General features: G+C 42.6%; 1 long non-coding RNA gene across 1 annotated transcript; it reads right to left on the bottom strand.

Annotated features, from left to right (window-relative positions):
* Positions 1-8,154: 8,154 nt before the first annotated feature.
* LOC309534453 lies at positions 8,155-14,875 on the bottom strand. The gene is made up of 2 exons (XR_014220740.1): positions 14,826-14,875; positions 8,155-8,403 (listed from the first exon to the last, which is right to left on the bottom strand). It is a non-coding gene; the product is annotated as an uncharacterized lncRNA (long non-coding RNA).
* Between the last annotated feature and the right edge of the window lie 2,790 nt (positions 14,876-17,665).

The raw sequence follows: 17,665 nt of genomic DNA, 5'->3' as shown, positions 1-17,665 counted from the left end.
TAACATGGGCTACCTAGAGACCTGCACTATGAGTTTAGCTCCAAACTACACAATGCCTGGTCACATCTAACATATCTGGGTTTGTTTTGCTTTCTTTTGTTAAAATAAGTATCTGTGTTGGGGGAAGGAGAGATTTGAACTGCAGTGGGTGAGAAGGGGAGAGTTAATTCTGGAGACCCAGTGTGGTGTAGTGGTTAAGAGCGGTAGACTCGTAATCTGGGGAACCGGGTTCGCGTCTCCGCTCCTCCACATGCAGCTGCTGGGTGACCTTGGGCTAGTCACACTTCTCTGAAGTCTCTCAGCCCCACTCACATCACAGAGTGTTTGTTGTGGGGGAGGAAGGGAAAGGAGAATGTTAGCCGCTTTGAGACTCCTCCTGGTAGTGATAAAGCAGGATATCAAATCCAAACTCTTCTTCTTTTACCCTGTGCTATGGTCCCAAGAAAAACCACTCCACCTCCCAAGATTGTTTTTTTTTTTTGCTGCAAGTGGCAAAAGTGTTGCAAGCTCCTTCCCGCTGCCAGCATTCCCAGTGAATTGTTTAGTTATACACAGTAGAGCCACAATTTACACATTTAACTTGTACGCATTCAGCTTTATGCGCTTGGCAAAAGAATTAAAAAGGAGGCAGAAGTCCGGGGGGGGGGGAGACTTTGGTAATCTCATGCACCATTGCACCCAATGTGTTTTGACTATGCGCGATTTTGGCTTTATGTGCTTATTTCTGGAATGCAACACCTGCACAAGCTGAGAGTCTACTGCATTAGATTCATGTTTCCAGAGCCCCTGATATTCAATGTAACAATTCAGTTAAAAAGTTTAAAAATGAAAACCATAAAAGAAATGGATCCATGGAAGAAGCATTAAAGGGAAGGGAAAGAAGAAGAGAATGGTTGAAAGACCAATTTTTTTAAATAATACCAGCAAAGAAATTATAAATTATCTTTATAGACTTGGGCTGACTATATAACATCTTACATATGCACCAATTTTTCTCTGCTTGGCTGGAGAAAATATCTTCTCTACATTTATATTTTTTAGAGGTCAGATTTACTACTGTACTTTAATTACCTGGGGCACCTCCAGACATCCTTTTTATCGTACGTTTGATGATTTGTGCTTCTGATGGTATAAGCAACTGCAAAATGGACATACTGCTTTGTTTCCAATCAGTGAACATCCTTTAACAACCTGCTGAATATTCTATGCCACAAATGTTCTCTCTCTCTCTCTCTAAGTGTGTGTCCTGCTTTCATCATCATCATAATTATTTTTATTTGTATGCCGCCTTTCCACAGTTAAAAAAACAATGCTCAAGGCGGCTTACAGCATAACAAGTTTTACATAATTACAGAAGTCATAAACAATAAATAAACCACATAAAAAAATACACAACCAAATGGGAAACAATTTCCACATAAATCAAAATCTAAAACTAATACTGTAATACAGCATTAATATCACAGTTTAAAATGACATAGGTAAAAAATAACAGCAATTTAAAACAAAAACAAAACAAAACGGAGCCCTCTCTGCCCAGCAGCAGCAGCAGCAGCAGCAGCAGCGGCAGCAGTCCTTTACAGAACCCATCAGGCCCCGCCCCAAGCCAGATGTTGAGTGGTAGGACTGGGGCCCTCAGGCGCTGAGCAGCGGAGTCCTCCTGGGTGGTAGCAGCAGTTCTTATACTTCTGTCAGGCCCCGCCCTGGGCCAGGTGTTGTGTGGCAGGACTGGGGCCCTCAGGCACTGAGCAGGGGAGTTATACTGCAAGTGGGTCCCTCCAGAAGGCAAACATGCATCTATATTTTTATTTAAGAAGATTTATATACTGCTTAGGGACACGGGTGGCGTTGTGGGTTAAACCACTGAGCCTAGGACTTGCCGATCAGAAGGTCGGTGGTTTGAATCCCCGTGACGGGGTGAGCTCCCATTGCTCAGTCCCTGCTCCTGCCAACCTAGCAGTTCGAAAGCACGTCAAAGTGCAAGTAGATAAATAGGTATGGCTCCGGCAGGAAGGTAAACAGCATTTCCGTGCGCTGCTCTGGTTCGCCAGAAGCGGCTTAGTCATGCTGGCCACGTGACCCGGAAGCTGTATGCCGGCTCCCTCGGCCAATAAAGTAAGATGAGTGCCGCAACCCCAGAGTCAGTCACAACTGGACCAAATGGTCAGGGATTCCTTTACCTTTACCTATATACTGCTTAATCATCAAATCCCAAAGTGGTTTACACTGTGGAAGATTACAGAACAATTCCAGTGTAGTACAGTGGTTAGACTGTTGGACTAGAGGCCATGACTCGGTCATCAAGCTCACTGGGTGTCAATGGGCCAGTCAATCACTCTCAGCCCTACCTACCTCACAGAGTTGTTGTGGGAATTAAATGAGGATGGGGAGGACCATGTATGCCTTAGAGAAAAATGGTTGGGTGTTAATGCAATTTTGTCAATGATATGTTGCAGAATACACCTGCCAAAAAAACCCCACCAGTCTGGAAGGGGCCCCTGCAGTCAGAACTAGCAGCAAATGAAGTGGATGAAATAAACAAATGGGATTCAGAGCCCGCTGGAGCAAGAGATCTGTGGACTTGAAAGCGCCCCTGCCTGATGCTACAAGGAGGGACGAAAACTGCTGTTTTCAACCTATGAGATGTGAAACCAGCTAGGAAATGAGATTAGCCCTGCATCCTGGAGAAATCCAGCCAGTGTGTGAATTTTCACAGCACTTCCGGAAGGCCTTAAGCAATCTTTAATATCTAATGGGGGGGTTATTCCTCCCTTCCTCTCCTATTCTAACTTCCTTAGTTCCTTAATAGGTTACAGAAAAGCCATTTACCAAAGTCCCTGTATCTGGTTTGGCAGATGGGTTTCTAGTTTCCTTAAGGTTTTCGTTAGGCTCCCCATATTTTATGTCACTCTCTCACACGCAGGTGCTTAAGCTGTGATCCTCCCCACCACACACACACCAACACACCTCCACCCCCACCCCCACAATTAGGCTTGTGTTCCCTTTTCTCAAGGCATCATCCATATGGCCGTAATCTAGGGGATCAGGTGAACTCAGAGAACAGCCAGTCTCCACAAGAGAAACAGGCAGGTGCTGCAGCTAAATGCTGGGCTGCGCACCTGAGATGAAGGTAACTAGGCAGAGCTATTGGGCAGAGCACCTGTGCCAGGTGCAACCTGGACAAGGGCACAAAATGAACACCCAGACTCCTATAATATATAAACAGTTGTGCTCTTCTGTTTTTAAGAAAGAATAATGTAACTAGTGTGTGGCTTTTGGGATGGAATAATTAGGCACGTTTTCAAGTTAAAAGGCATACAGAGCTGATTCCTCAGAGGCTAAGTGAGGGCAACAGACCAGAGACCCACCCCATGCCTGTCATCTAACATAGTACAAAACACCTTCAGACACTGAATTCTGCAGCTGCTGCAGGAAGGGGGGGGGCGCGGAAATTAGAAGTATAGCCAGCTGCTGATCTAATAGCAGCAGGATTTTTTTAAAAACACACACACAATTCCCTTTGAGCAGGAGCAGTCTACCTGATAAACAAGAACTTTTCAATGCATAGACATGTGACTGTTTTGAAGCTCCACAGCCATTCTTAATATCTGTGAGGTGTGTCAGCACACATACATGTTTATGGCCTCAGGATATGATCTGAAGGAACTGTATAGTAGGAGTGGGTCTGCTCAGTGTCTGGGTGAGAAATCACCTGGAGATCCTTCATATTCTCCCCTAAGTTCTACGGAATGAATATGCAGTTCCGTAAAACTGTTCATTTGGCATCCTGCTGCGAGATGAGCAATTTATTTTCGCTGAGCGGAAATGATGAATGTCACAAGACAGAATCTTCTATTTGTAAATATTTTCAAACAAGATTAAAGGAGAAGAGGTTATTACAACTGCGTTGGATCTCACTTCTTAAATAAAAAAATATCTGTTTTGAACAAAAGCAAAATCTTTTTTTAAAAAAATCTTCTTTACAGTTTGAAAGACTTGGCAAGTTGGTTGACAGTCATTTGGCAACACAACATCCATTTAGAAAAGCTGTGACAACTGGTAACTTCCATATGGTGCAAGTAGACTCTTCTTAATACAGGACATATGCCCTGTTGCCTTAGTTCGTTCATGTCAATGAAGAACAACACTAGAAGCCTATGGGTGCTGGTTCATTAGGGCAGATAGAGTGCTGCTCCATCAACCTTGGCACTCCCTGGCTATGTACACACCATACATTTAAAGCACATCCCGCCAATAATGAATCCTGGGTGTAGGGATATTGCGGAGTGGACAGTGGGGTCTGCCTGCACGCGTGACCTTGGGATGCAGGGCAAACTCCCCCTCAGACAAGCCACGGCTGTCGGAACATCGTCCCCTCTGTCTGACCTTTTGCAGTCTCAGTAGTTTGCGGTGTCCTGTCTGTAACCTTTGTCCCTGAGACCTTTTGTCTCCTTCATCATACACTGTGCAAGGGGATAATGACGCGGTGGAAACAGGTGCCAAAATAACTTTGTACCACCCCATGATCTCGGGACCGAAGATGTGTAAAGGTCACAGCCCAAAATGTATCTGCCTAGCTTGCATATTTGTCTCAATAAAAGGAGGCTCCACAGGACTGGTCAGCAGCTCGCATGCAGCCCACCTGTGCGCAGCTCACATGATGATCAACACCTGTCTTGTGCCTTCACTTCACCTGGGAACTGTAATTTACCACTCACAGAGCTATAATTCCCAGCACCCGTAACAAACTACAGTTCCCAGGATTCTTTGGGGAGGGGGCAAATGTGCTACAGCTGTATGGTATGTATGCAACCTTAAAGCAGGCAGGTTACCAGTCAATAGCTTGCTTTCTGCCATCTGGTTCTTCATAATTCTCAGGGATCCCACTGCCTTCCTAAGACCAGATGAAAATGTCTTTCCAAAACATTCAAGGTGACGAAAAAACACTAAGACTTAATAACTTCAAATAAGAAACAGAGCAGTAAAACCCATGAAAATAAAGCCAAAAGAACACCAATAAAAACCTATCAATCCAATCAGCAGATGGATTCTCCCAAGGGCTTCATGATAATGTCAAACATATGGGTAGAAGATGGAACGCCATGGCACCCCATCAGCCAAAGACTATGGAGTGTGTGACTAGGCTTAGTTGTAGGAATCATGGGTTTTCACTTTAGGATTCTTTTCTGTTCCTCAGTTGTTGCATCCTGCGTTCTGGATTACAGAGGCTGATCCTTTTGAGGCTCTCGGGTAGACAGTCCTGGCATTTGACTCCCTTTACCATCAGGATTATTCTTTTGTTAGCTCGAAAAAGTCTGCTTGGTTTCCCCCCCTGCTATCTCTAAATCTTAGAAGACATTACTTTAGGAAGTGTAGGATGCAGAACACTTCAGTGGTAGACATGCAAATCACATATCTATACACCAGTTAATATGATATGCAAAATCCCTAACACAGAGGTTAAACTCTGCATGCAGAGTTCCTTCTTCTTGCAAAATTCTTTCTGCCTGTTAAATGCCTTGATTGTGAGCAGGAAAATCTCAGCTGCTAAGTTCCTTTATGTGGGAGTTGCTCTCAGCTGTTATAGCAGTTTCAGTTATACTTTCATGGTGAATCATTTGCTTCTGAAGCTTGCAGCAAGTCACGCAATTCCCCAGGCTCTTCTTTTCACACTAGCTTTATAATGCGGCGGCGGGGGGGGGGGGGGAGAGATCGCTTGCAGCAATATTCGTGGCATAAAGTGATCAAAAGACATAAGTTAGTGTTTACACACACTTGTAAAGTCTTGCTTCCCAGTCCTTTTGTCCCTTTCTCTAGATCAGGGACAGGTAATTGGATCTGGTCAGAGGGCCGGATCCAGAAGTGGCCAACGCTCTGTTGGCCATTTTGACAGGTGCACAGCACTGCCCATCTGTCAATCACCTGACAGAGCAAGATGCCAGGTGACTGTAACTGCAATCCGCAGCTGCAAAGGAAGAGTCATAACACAGGATGAAAGCTGACAATTCTGCCCTCTTGCAGGGCCACTGTCGCTTTCAAAGAGCTCTTTCACAAGTGACAGTAGGATGGCGCTAAAGTTTTGTGCTCTCATTTACTCAGCAGTAAACCTTTCCTCCCCTTGATTCTGAAGCCAGTTAGTAAACTGATCATAACAATTTCCTTTTTAAAAAACTTAAAGAAAGCTTAATAGAATATGCAGTGTCACACTGGATCTTGTTGTGCTTATTATAAAATCAATGCCACTCAGTGCAACATCCTGCAGGAACATCTGGGTGGGAAGTTATAGGTAAGATGGTAGGAAAATCCAGTGCATTCTAGAGCACATGAGCACACACTGGAAACATTTTCACAAAAAGCACAGCCAAACTCTAGGCACATAAAAAATGAGTGCAGCAAAACAAGACTGGTGAGCTACAAAGGACTCAGAACAGAAAATCAAGTTTGTCCCTGGAGAAAGAGGAACAGCTGGAGTGCAGAATAGTGTTTTCTCATACAAAATCCTAATCAAACGTCTGTGCACAAACTTGTGAGCTAGAAACTAAGTATCCAAATGGGAGTCCACGATTTGTCTGGATCAGGGCCAGGGTCCTTTGCCATGAAGCACCAAGGGTGATCCACACATGGAAACTGGTTTCTAAAGTCTTTCCAACCGCAACCTGAAACTCGTTTTGCATGCACCTAGCATGATCTAATCTGATTGTGATCTAATCTAATTAACCCTGAAGTGTGTGCTGTACTAAAGGTTATACAGAAACTTCATCATATTCAGTAAAAGAAGTGACTGGTGCTTCTGACTTATTAAGAATATGTTTCTTCAGCACCTTTGGTGGGTTTCATGGTTTCACTTCCCCAACTCTTCACCCGCCCTCACTCTTTTGCTTTTTGCATGCATGCAGGTGTAACAACCCTCAGAATTCCAAGGAACATGTCAGTGGATCCTGATAAAGGTATTTACCCATTGCTACTGGCTTTCTTTTGGAGCCTCATGGGCAAAAGACACAGAAACACACACACACATCCTGCAGCGAATATGCTGACATTAATACTACTAAATCAACAATAGCTATTTTAGGGAAAGGGGGGTAGCTCAGTCTCAAGAGCATCCGCTATGTATGCAGAACGTCCCGGGGGAGGGGGGTTGTTCCTGAATTAGCTTCTCAGTTCCAGGTGATGATTAGCACTGGCAGAGCAGTGTCTGTGTATTCCTGGATAGACACTACAATTTTACAGAAAGCAGGCTGGCAACTCTTCAACTCCCCAAACCCAAATAACATTTTGAAAGGTCCTTTAAAAAGAAAAACGAATGAGGAAGGAGAAATAAGATTACACCACTTTAGCCCAGTGCTCAAGTTCAGTTTTTCAACCACAAGACACTAAATTCCCAACCCTCTGATATTCTTAGCAGAAAGGAAATACTTTGCCTCCAAACTAATAATGCAGTATGAGAGCTGACGATTCTGCCTTCTTGCAGAGCCATTCTCAGTTCCAAAGTGCTTTTTTCACAAGTGACCCCTTTGTAGCACCGTAGGGTGGTGATAAAGGTTTGTGGGAAAATATGCTCTGCTACAAAAATACCGGAAGCTTGCAACAGGAAGCATTTTCAAATTCACATTGTTTATAGTACTAGATAAAATTCAGCTGCATCTGCTAAGGATGCCTTTTCTCAAGGCTGGAAGCTGATCTTGGGAGATCCAAAAGCAGCCAATCTTTTGAACAGCAGACTGGTTGTGGTATGCTTACAACAAATGTGGTGGTTCTTCTCTGATCAACAAGTTGTAATGCAAATGTACCATATTTCTCTTAACTGATAAGAAATAAACTCAGTTTGTGGAAATCAATTATGCCCACTTTAGCTTCAGGCTGTGTTCCCCTGCTTTTCCTCTTCCTTAAAGGGGGCTAAATCAGTATAGAATCTTGTAGCACCTTAACAATAAAGGCTGCACTCCAGAGTGGGGGAGTTACCGTAATTTGAAAATGGGGTCCTTGAGATATTGCAAATATTAGCAACAGGTTTGTATATTTTTACTTATCAGATTTTTCCTGGAAAGAATAGAACCAGATTAAGGTGGGGGTACAGACTCTGCAAAAGCAACCCCCTCGCCCCAAAAAATGTTTGCATGACTTGCACTGATCCCACAATAAACACCCAGCCAGAAGCATCCTAACATATTTTATTATGGAATAACTGTGGACATAAAGATGCTCCAAGACTCTTTGTTGATTTTGCTTCTGGAAGTTCTTAAAGGGCCAATATGCAAAGGGGTGACAGAGGACGAGATGGTTGGACAGTGTTATAGAAGCGACCAACATGAATTTGACGAAACTCCAGGAGGCAGTGGAAGACAGGAGTGCCTGGCGTGCTCTGGTCCATGGGGTCACGAAGAGTCGGACACAACTAATCGACTAAACAACAACAAAAGGGAGGGGTAAAAGGGGGAATGGGAATGACAGCACACAAAGCTCCACAACAAATCAAAAGGTGCTTTCAGGCCATCACAATGTTTGGGTGGGATTCAATTACATACCAGCAAATTAAAGTTGTACAAACTATTCCCCATGAAATCTGCCCCCCCATGGACTTTTTGCAATAAGGGAAATGATGGGAAAAGGCAGTGTTTGTGCAATAGCCAGTGTCATCTAATCTCCCTGAAACAAATGCTCAGTAAACAATTTGTCTGGAAATGGCCTCAGATTCATATACTCTCTCCATCTCCATGAACCCTGTCAACTCCACTGTGTTCAATGCAGGGCAGTATTTAGCTAGCTGCACTCCTCTATTTTTGTAGCCTCAAAGGCCCAGTAGCAGTCCTGTGTGGCTAGCAGATGGGTGAGTAGCTTGACACTCCTGCGCTCACCCGGAGGCAACTGCTGCACTCTCTGCAAATGAGCAGGGAAACTGCACATTACAAGCCTTTTATTACAACCAGATTGTGAAAGAGATGCAGTATCAGCAGCAGTAGACAGAGGCCACATTCTCCCTACACATTTAAAGCACTATAATACCATGTTACACAGTCATGACTTTCCCCAAAGAATTTTGAGAACTAGTTTAAGGGTGCTGAACATTGCTAAGAAAACTCTATTCCCCCTCAAAGAACTACAGTTCCCAGAGTAGTTTAATAACCAGTCCCTCTTCCCAGGGAACTCTGGAAATTGTAACTCTGTAAAGGGAATAAGAGTCTCCTAACAACTCTCAGCACTCTTATCAAACTATACTCCCTAGAATTCTTTACTACGACTGCTTAAAATGGGATCATGGTGCTTTAAACATATGGTATGGATTTATTTTTGTTAAGTATATGCCGCCTGATTATAAATAAAAACCCTCAAAGGATGCGCAAGGATGATTTCAGAAACCGATGCAGTCAATGGGTGCAACTTCCTATAAAAATCCTTTGCCTGATTTCCGTCTCGTGGACAGCTGATGAACTCTCACCCCCCCCCCAAAGGGTCAAAAGCCACAAAGGTCAGCTGGGAGATGGCAGTTCATTGCATGGCTGGCGGGAAGCTTCATGGGGGTTGCAATCACAGAATTTCCAGGAGGCTGATAACAGAAGGCCCATGACTTGGGAGATTTCCCAGCAACTGCTGCCTACCAACCCCACCTAAGGGAGACAGTGTTCCTAATGGCAGGCATTCATGATGCCATGCTGTGAAACCTTCAGAGAAAGGGATTTTCTGTCCTGTAATGGTACACATTATTATTCTTATTACACTAGCACCCTTTCTTGAAGTCAGTCAAGCGAAGCAAAATGACTTTAGTTAGTTAGCTACATATTTCTTGAGGTATTCACACCCTACCTTCCTATCTGGTCAGCATAACCCACAAAATTAGCAACACAATATAATAAAAAATAATAATATGGGAAATAAAACAGCCTAGCAGACAAAACAGGGATGGGGAGCCTTTTTCAGAGTAAAAGGGCTGAACCTCCCCCATGGGTAACCTTCCAAAGACCGCATACCATTGGCGGGCTGGGCCAGAGGCTGATATCATGTTGGAGAAATACAGTAAATACCTATTTGTTTAGGCTATGGTGCAGAAGGACCTAAGAAGAGCCTGTTGGGTCAAGCCAGTGGCCCATCTACTTCCGTTCTCACACCAGATGCCTCTGGGAAGCATGCAAGCAGGAAGTGCGTGCAGCAGCACTCTCAAAGCCTGAGGCTTCCATGACCCAGGGCTAGCATGAGGCATTATGGCACCTGGGGCAAACCACCAAATTGTACCCCTCCCTGCCAGGGAAGAAAGGGTGAGTGAAGAGTCACAAGGGCCAAACTCTCCACAATTTTATTGCAGTTATTAACTTGCAGTTCCATAAGCATGCAGAAAGTCAACGAGCCAGTATTTAAAATACACAAAACAAAAACAAATAAAATTAAGTAAGTTGCCTCTATCTATACCAACAAGAAAGAAAAGTGGGAGGTTCTAAGAAACCAGTGTGGCTGCATAAGGAGCTCACGGATGAGCTGAGAGTTAAGAAGGGCATGTATAAGAACTGGAGGAAAGGGGAAATCACAAAGGAGAACTGGGCACAAGGTAACAAAATGAATTTCAATAGGGACAAATGTACGGTTCTGCACTTAGGCAGGAAGAACCAGCTGCACAAATATAGGATGGGGGACACCTGGCTTACTAGCAGTACATGTGAAAAGGATCTTGGGGTCTTGGTGGACAACAAGCTTAACATGAGTCAAAAGTGTGATGCAGCAGCAAAAAATGCCAATGCTATTCTAGGCTGCATCAACAGAAGTATAGTGTCCAGATCAAGGGAAGTAATGGTACCACTCTATTCTGCTTTAGTCAGAACACATTTGGAATACTGTGTCCAATTCTGGGCACCACAATTTAAGAAGGATGTTGACAAGAACATGTGCAGACAAGGGCAACAAAGATGATCAAGGGCAGGGGTTGACAACCTAAGGCTCATGGGCCACAAGCGGCCCACAGGGGTCATTTTACCAGCCCCCGAGCCGCCCCTGAACTGAACTGGCCACTCAGCAAATCCCAGTGCGCTGCACTAAACCGGTGCAGTGTGGCATTGCTTCCATGGTGTTGGAAATCGCGTCTGCACATGCACAGACGCCGGAAATCGCATCTGCGAAAATTCAGGTACTGGAAATCTCACACGCACCCGCTATCTGGCCCATGGAGGGGGCTCCGCGGCAGTGAACCGGCCCAGGCAAGGTAAGCCTTGCCGACCCCTGTTCAAGGGTCTGGAAACTAAGCCTTATGAGAAGCGCTTGAAGGAGCCGGGTATGTTTAGCCTGGAAAAGAGGAGACTGAGAGGAGATAGCCATCTTCAAATATCTTAAGGGCTGTCACATGGAGGAGGGAGCATGCTTGTTTTCTCCTGCTGTGGACGGTAGGATCCAATAGCTTCAAGTTGCAAGAAAGGAGATTCCGACTAAACATTCAGCAAAACTTTCTGACAGGTAGAGCTGTCCAGCAGTCGTATAGACTCCCATGAGAGGTGGTGAACTCTCCTTCCTTGGAGGTTTTTAAACAGAAGTTGGATGGCCATCTGTCATGGATGCTTTAGCTGAGATTCCTGCATTGCAGGGGGTTGGACTAGATGACCTTTGGAGTCCCTTCCAACTCTTAAGATTCTATGAATCTATCTTTCATCTCGAGAACAAACCCTGGAAGCTCATGGAATCCAGTAACCAGGCCTGCCTTTAACAAGTCTCTCATGCCAATAGGCCATTTTCAATAGATCTCCTTTTCTTTTGTTACGTATGTGCACAATCTTGCAAACAGCACATTTTTGCCGTACTGTGTTCCAAAAGGTTAAAAAGAGATCCTAGGTTTTAAAATATTTTTGCAGTACTTTTCACAGGACAGGAACAGCAACTGCAATTAACTAAGAAAGGAATAAAAGACGAGTATGATATTAGTTTCAAAAGAAATAAAAACTGATGCTGCGACCAATCTTTTTTACCCTGAAACTATGGACAGCAAGAATGTCGAATCCTCTGGAGAGTTAAGTGGGAGGTGGTCATTCTGCCCCTACAGAAGTGAACTGGCATACCATATAAATTTCAGCTACAGCCCAGAATCACAGAATGCTTAAAATAGCACTATGCAATGCATTGTTTTTAGGTTTTACATTCCCCACCCTCTAATATGTTGTGTAGCACAAACACAGTTTCTAAATCACTGGACAACGCCCTACTGGGTGACACTACAATATGTACCTGAACTCTACATGTGTACAATGTGTATCAAGGCTTCCTCACCCCTCCCTTGTTCTTTAAAAATCTAGGCAGCCACAGTAGGTCAGAAGTACTTGGATCACAGCCCAAATCAGATTAAATTCTCATCACACTTCTTTGGCAATAAATGCCACTGAATCCTCAGTGAGGATTACTTCCAAGTAAATGTGTTTAGTGCAGAAGTGCCAAATACCGTAGTTTAAATCCTGTTACTTCAACTAAACTGGGCTGTGAGTTATGTTCTGTCTTCAGTCAATTGCCAATTCATTCAAGAATGTGTTTTATTATTTACATAAAGTGCCTGAGATTTCTTCTCCTCCTCCTCTATTTCTCTCCCATAAATGTGTAGTGCTTAGAAAAGGAGACGGCATGGGATGTTTTAGAGCTGCCAGATCTTCAGGTCTCACCTGAAGTCTCCAGGTTTCCCGGGCCCTCTCCAGGTGGCAAGTGGAAGGCTTAACTCTCCAGGTGAGTGGAGGTCCCTTTAATTAAATAATAACAATAAAGAAGACTGTGCATGCAGCTTGCAAGCTTCAGCCCAGCAGAATCTAGCCGCAAATTCTAGCATAGACATTTGGGGGGGGGGTAGGTGCTTGCCCTCCTTAGCTCACCTTTCCCAATTAGCCTCCATCACTGTTATTTTACTGGGGCACCCCATGAAGTATGACAGAATGGCTAGTTGGCTGAAACTCCAGCCGACGGAATGAGGAATTCAATTCAGTTCACATTTAAAGCTTAATTTATCATATTTCAACTTTTCAAAACAAAATGTGAACTGAAACACAGTCATCCTTCAAAATCCCAATTTTTTCAATGCAGGTTCTCCAACCAAATGATGTTACCAAAAATGCACCTATTAGGGGAAAGTGTGCCTAAAAATGAATGAATATATTAGTGAAAAGGACATACAAAAATGTGTTACATTAGTAGAGGTTGTTTGCAAAAATATGCGCATTTGTCAAAACTGCATACAAAAATGTGTCCATTAGCAGAAATTCATATTAAAATGCTCAATAATTTTCAGGAGAATTTATTTGTTGCAGAAATGTGGAAAATTGTATTTAAGATTGGAAAGATGAAAAACTGAGAGAACCAAAACTGACAGATCGTTCCACACCTATTCTGCTTTCAGCATTTTGCAGGTTCTACTTGTCTTTGCTATCTTTGCCTAAAACAAACAAATAAATTAAAATTATGTAAGTATATACTGGTGATTTGGGAGGGGCCTCAAAATTGTGCAATAAGTGACTATGAGGCCACTGAGAGATGAGGGAGAATGGAATGGGTTATCTTGGGAAAGGTTATGACTGAACCCTGAACAAGGTGACACCCATACTGCAACATTTCGTTGCAGCTACCAACTTATATCTTTTTCTGGAACAAAACAGGAAAAGTCATTTAGAAAAGCTACTTTTAGAAATGCTAATTGGCTTTAGCATTGTTAAACAGCTCTACATTTCAAAACAAACTAACAAGTTCTTAGCCTAGGAGTTTACAAATTTGGAATTAAATTTCTTTTTACTAGGCTCTGAATGGGGTGGTTTTTTTAGGGTGAGGTGGAGAAAACTGAATGGGTGTCCTAAGAATCTGATTCCTCCTATAAAATATCAATAGGGGCAATGATTTTATTGGCTAAAATTATCAACTAATCCCACTAACAAGTGTTTGAGAATAAGAGAATGGATTGTTTCAACCAGATTTGCTTCTTCTTATGCAATAACATTTCTTCATTTACCAGCCTGTCTTCACCTTTATATTTTAATGCTTCAAAGCTGATACTCAAGCTGTCATTAGCCTCCATAGGAGCAGAACAGGTTTTGGATTTTTGTGTGAAGCAGTCAACGTTCGAAAATTTGTTTAGCTTTCTTTTAAAATGTGAAATATTTTCTTCCAGCATTATTTCTGGGTGAACATGAGCCTATGCATTGCTTCATCTGAAAACAATGGACAAGTAATGGAGAAGGGAGAATTATTTTATCCCTTGTTTCCGTTTGTAGATACAAGAAACGCTGGCCAATGGCACTGAATGCCATTGAGCTGTGCAGAACCACTGAGGATACACTGTTAAAACACATCATTGTCTGGTAAAAATATAGGTATGATCCATTTGGTAGTGTTGCACAAAAGGGATATAAGCCCAGATCTGAAAAGGTTAATGAACTTCTCTGTAAAATATAGCTGCAGATCTTTTGCATAATTCTTTGGGAAGTGTTTGTTCAATTCTAGGCCGCATTAAAGGTGCATCTGGTAGAAAGAATTTGCATATAATTGATGGATGTGTTGTACATTTTGTCTTAGATCAGTGGTTACCAAACTCCCCACCCCCACGTGATTTGTCTGCCTGTTGTATCAATTGCAATGTGCTATGATAGATGCTGTATGATTTTTTCAGCTTATTTTACTGCTTCTTTTATTTCTTATATTGTATGAGAATTCTATGTCCCACTTGCAGGTTTCCCACAGGCCATTGTGAGAACAGGATGCTGGACTACACGGGCCATTGGCCTTATCCAGAAGGCTCTTCTTATGTTCTTACATAAGAAATAAAATAAACAATTAAAATACAATTAAAAATCAATATTATTGCTTAATGCAGACATGCCACAGCCCACCTGAATATAGCTTGAAGACCACTGGTGGTCCACAGACCACAATTTAGGAAAGGAAAGGCATATAAACGTAGGCTAAAACTGTTCCTGTATTGCTTTAAACCACCAAACTGGTTTATTATTAGAAATATACTTTTTTTAATCAGGAAAAGGTTTTTAGAAAACTTGCAGAGGCAAAAATATCAGCATGAACAATAATTTTGAGACTATCCAAGTGAATATTGATACTTTGAACTGCTTTATTCTTAGAACTATCCTAACAGTGCCATGGGGTGATCAGAGTGAAGAGTTAATGATGTATTGAAAACAGCGTTGGCTCCTGCTGGTCATGGTGACAGGGCTTCTTTGGAGGGGAGGGCAAGTCTTGGGGAGGGGTCTGGCCAGCCTAATTCTGTCCCTTAAACACCCCATTTGGGGACCCAATTCTGGCTAAATTAGTAGCTTTCCATCTACAGTGGTACCTCGGGTTAAGTACTTAATTTGTTCCGGAGGTCCATTCTTAACCTGAAACTGTTCTTAACCTGAAGCACCACTTTAGCTAATGGGGCCTCCTGCTGCTGCCGGGCCACCGGAGCATGATTTCTGTTCTCATCCTGAAGCAAAGTTCTTAACCTGAAGCACTATTTCTGGGTTAGCGGAGTCTGTAACCTGAAGCGTATGTAACCTGATGCGTATGTAACCTGAGGTACCACTGTACTCTGGTGGAGGTCCTGGTTCTGCAGCAGCAGCAGCACAGTCCTCCATCAGCAATGCTTCATACTAACCCCCACCCCAGCCATTAACATCCATGTGGGTCAGGATTGCTCTCTAAATTAGATTATCTGGCTTGGATTTGTTAATTTTTTTAAAAAACAACAACACCAATTATACAAAGCAGAAACGGAATGAAGCACACACTTGCTGAGCCCTGGTAATCCTCAAAGTTTGGAATCTCTTGCAGGAGCAAAGCAGTTTTTTAAAGTCTCCTTTTTAAAGCCAATGCACTGGCAGAGGAAGTACTAGAAGGAAATTTATCAGCACCTTTGCCGTTGGCTCTGCTGTAATGAGCAAACAAGAAATAACTCGAATGACTCCCCTATCAGCTGCGAGAAGAAAGCATGTGACAATCATGAAACCTAGAGTACATTAGACTGCACCGCTGCTGCCAAAATTTGATAACTACATGTTTGTAAAGTGTACAGCCCTTTAAAAACAAAGCATGGACTTTCTTCCACAGTCCACACATTTTGTAAAAGACACAGATGATTCAAGGAAACTACAGAGGGGAGGAGAACAAGAATTCTGCTGTATGTTACAGGGGGATCAAAAGAGAAGTGAACAAGTTGGTGTAATGGTTGGCATGTTTGTGATTACCGTATTTTTTGCTCTATAAGACTCACTTTTCCCCCTCCTAAAAAGTAAGGGGAAATGTGTGTGCGTCTTATGGAGCGAATGCAGGCTGCGCAGCTATCCCAGAAGCCAGAACAGCAAGAGGGATTGCTGCTTTCACTGCACAGCGATCCCTCTTGCTGTTCTGGCTTCTGAGATTCAGAAATTTTTTCTTTCTTGTTTTCCTCCTCCAAAAACTAGGTGCGTCTTGTGGTCTGGTGCGTCTTATAGAGCGAAAAATACGGGTACTTTGGGATCCAGGTCCAAATCCTGTGCTGCCATGAAATTCACTCACCAGAGGGAGGCCTTCTTGATAGTTCCACTGCCCTTAGAATCTGGGATAGCAGACCCTAAGTTGTGAAATTCTCTCCCCACAGCAAATTCTGAAGATGCACCTCTTTATCCTGGCCTTTGATCGTTGAGATGTATATTTTTAGGACCTACCCTATTCTTGAGATCTTGTGTGTAATTTGTTTTAAACTGCTTTTAATGTTGCGATTCAAAGTCTTCTGACCTGCTCTGGAACCCTAGGGTGAAGGACATAATAATGGTAATAATAATGATAATACAGTAATAATAATAAAAAAATTAACTGAATTTACCTTTCAGGGTGGTCGTGAAATAGAAGATCTCTATTGCACTTCCTTTTTATTTATAATAAACTAAACAATAGTGATAGATCTATGAGAATAGTGCTGTGGTGAATTTTTTTCCCTGTGGGGATGGTTGGGGGACCATTTCCCAGCAATTAATTTAAAAAAATTGCATTTGAAAATTATCAAATGGGAGAGAAAATTATGGTTGGGGAAGGATATTGCTTTTATGTGTTTATCTTTGAGGTAGCTGAGAGGTTTTGTAATAAGGTTGCTTTAAATGAACGGTGTGGATATGACCTTTCTTTCATCCTACACATCACCTCACCAGAGGTCTACATTCTGCACCCTTCCCAGAAATCAAACTTTTAGTGTGGCAGCACTCACACTTTGGAACTCCCCGCTTATTGATATCAGGTAGCGCCTTCACTGTTTTCTTTTTAGCACCTGCTAAAAACATTTTTACTTAGGCAAGTCTACCAGACATGTAGAAGCTAACATGTGTTTTAATCTGGATTTAGTTTACTCAGTTGTTGGGGGGGGGGGGTTTGATATTTTAAATACTTGTTTTTAACTGCCTATTTTACTGATAATTTTATTGTTATATTTATTTAGTTGGGGGGCAAACAGCTTTGAGGTTTTATTACAATTAAGCAGTAAATAAATGTTGTTAGATAAATATATTATTCACCTTGGAGTTCAAAAAGGGAGTAAAAACAGGGCTAAAGTGGCTAAAACGTTTGGCAAAGATGGTGCCCCCCCGCTCTGGGATTGTGTGAGCAATGAAGAGTGGGTTGTTTTATTTATTTATACAAGTATTTATATGCTGCTCTTTCCCATTAAGAGCTGTGTACAACAACATAAAAATATTTAAAAGCAATA

The sequence above is a fragment of the Podarcis vaucheri genome (genome assembly GCF_965113315.1).
Source record: "Podarcis vaucheri genome assembly, chromosome: 6".
NCBI classification, from domain to species: Eukaryota; Metazoa; Chordata; class Lepidosauria; order Squamata; family Lacertidae; genus Podarcis; species Podarcis vaucheri.
This window is presented reverse-complemented; position numbering and strand designations above follow the sequence as displayed.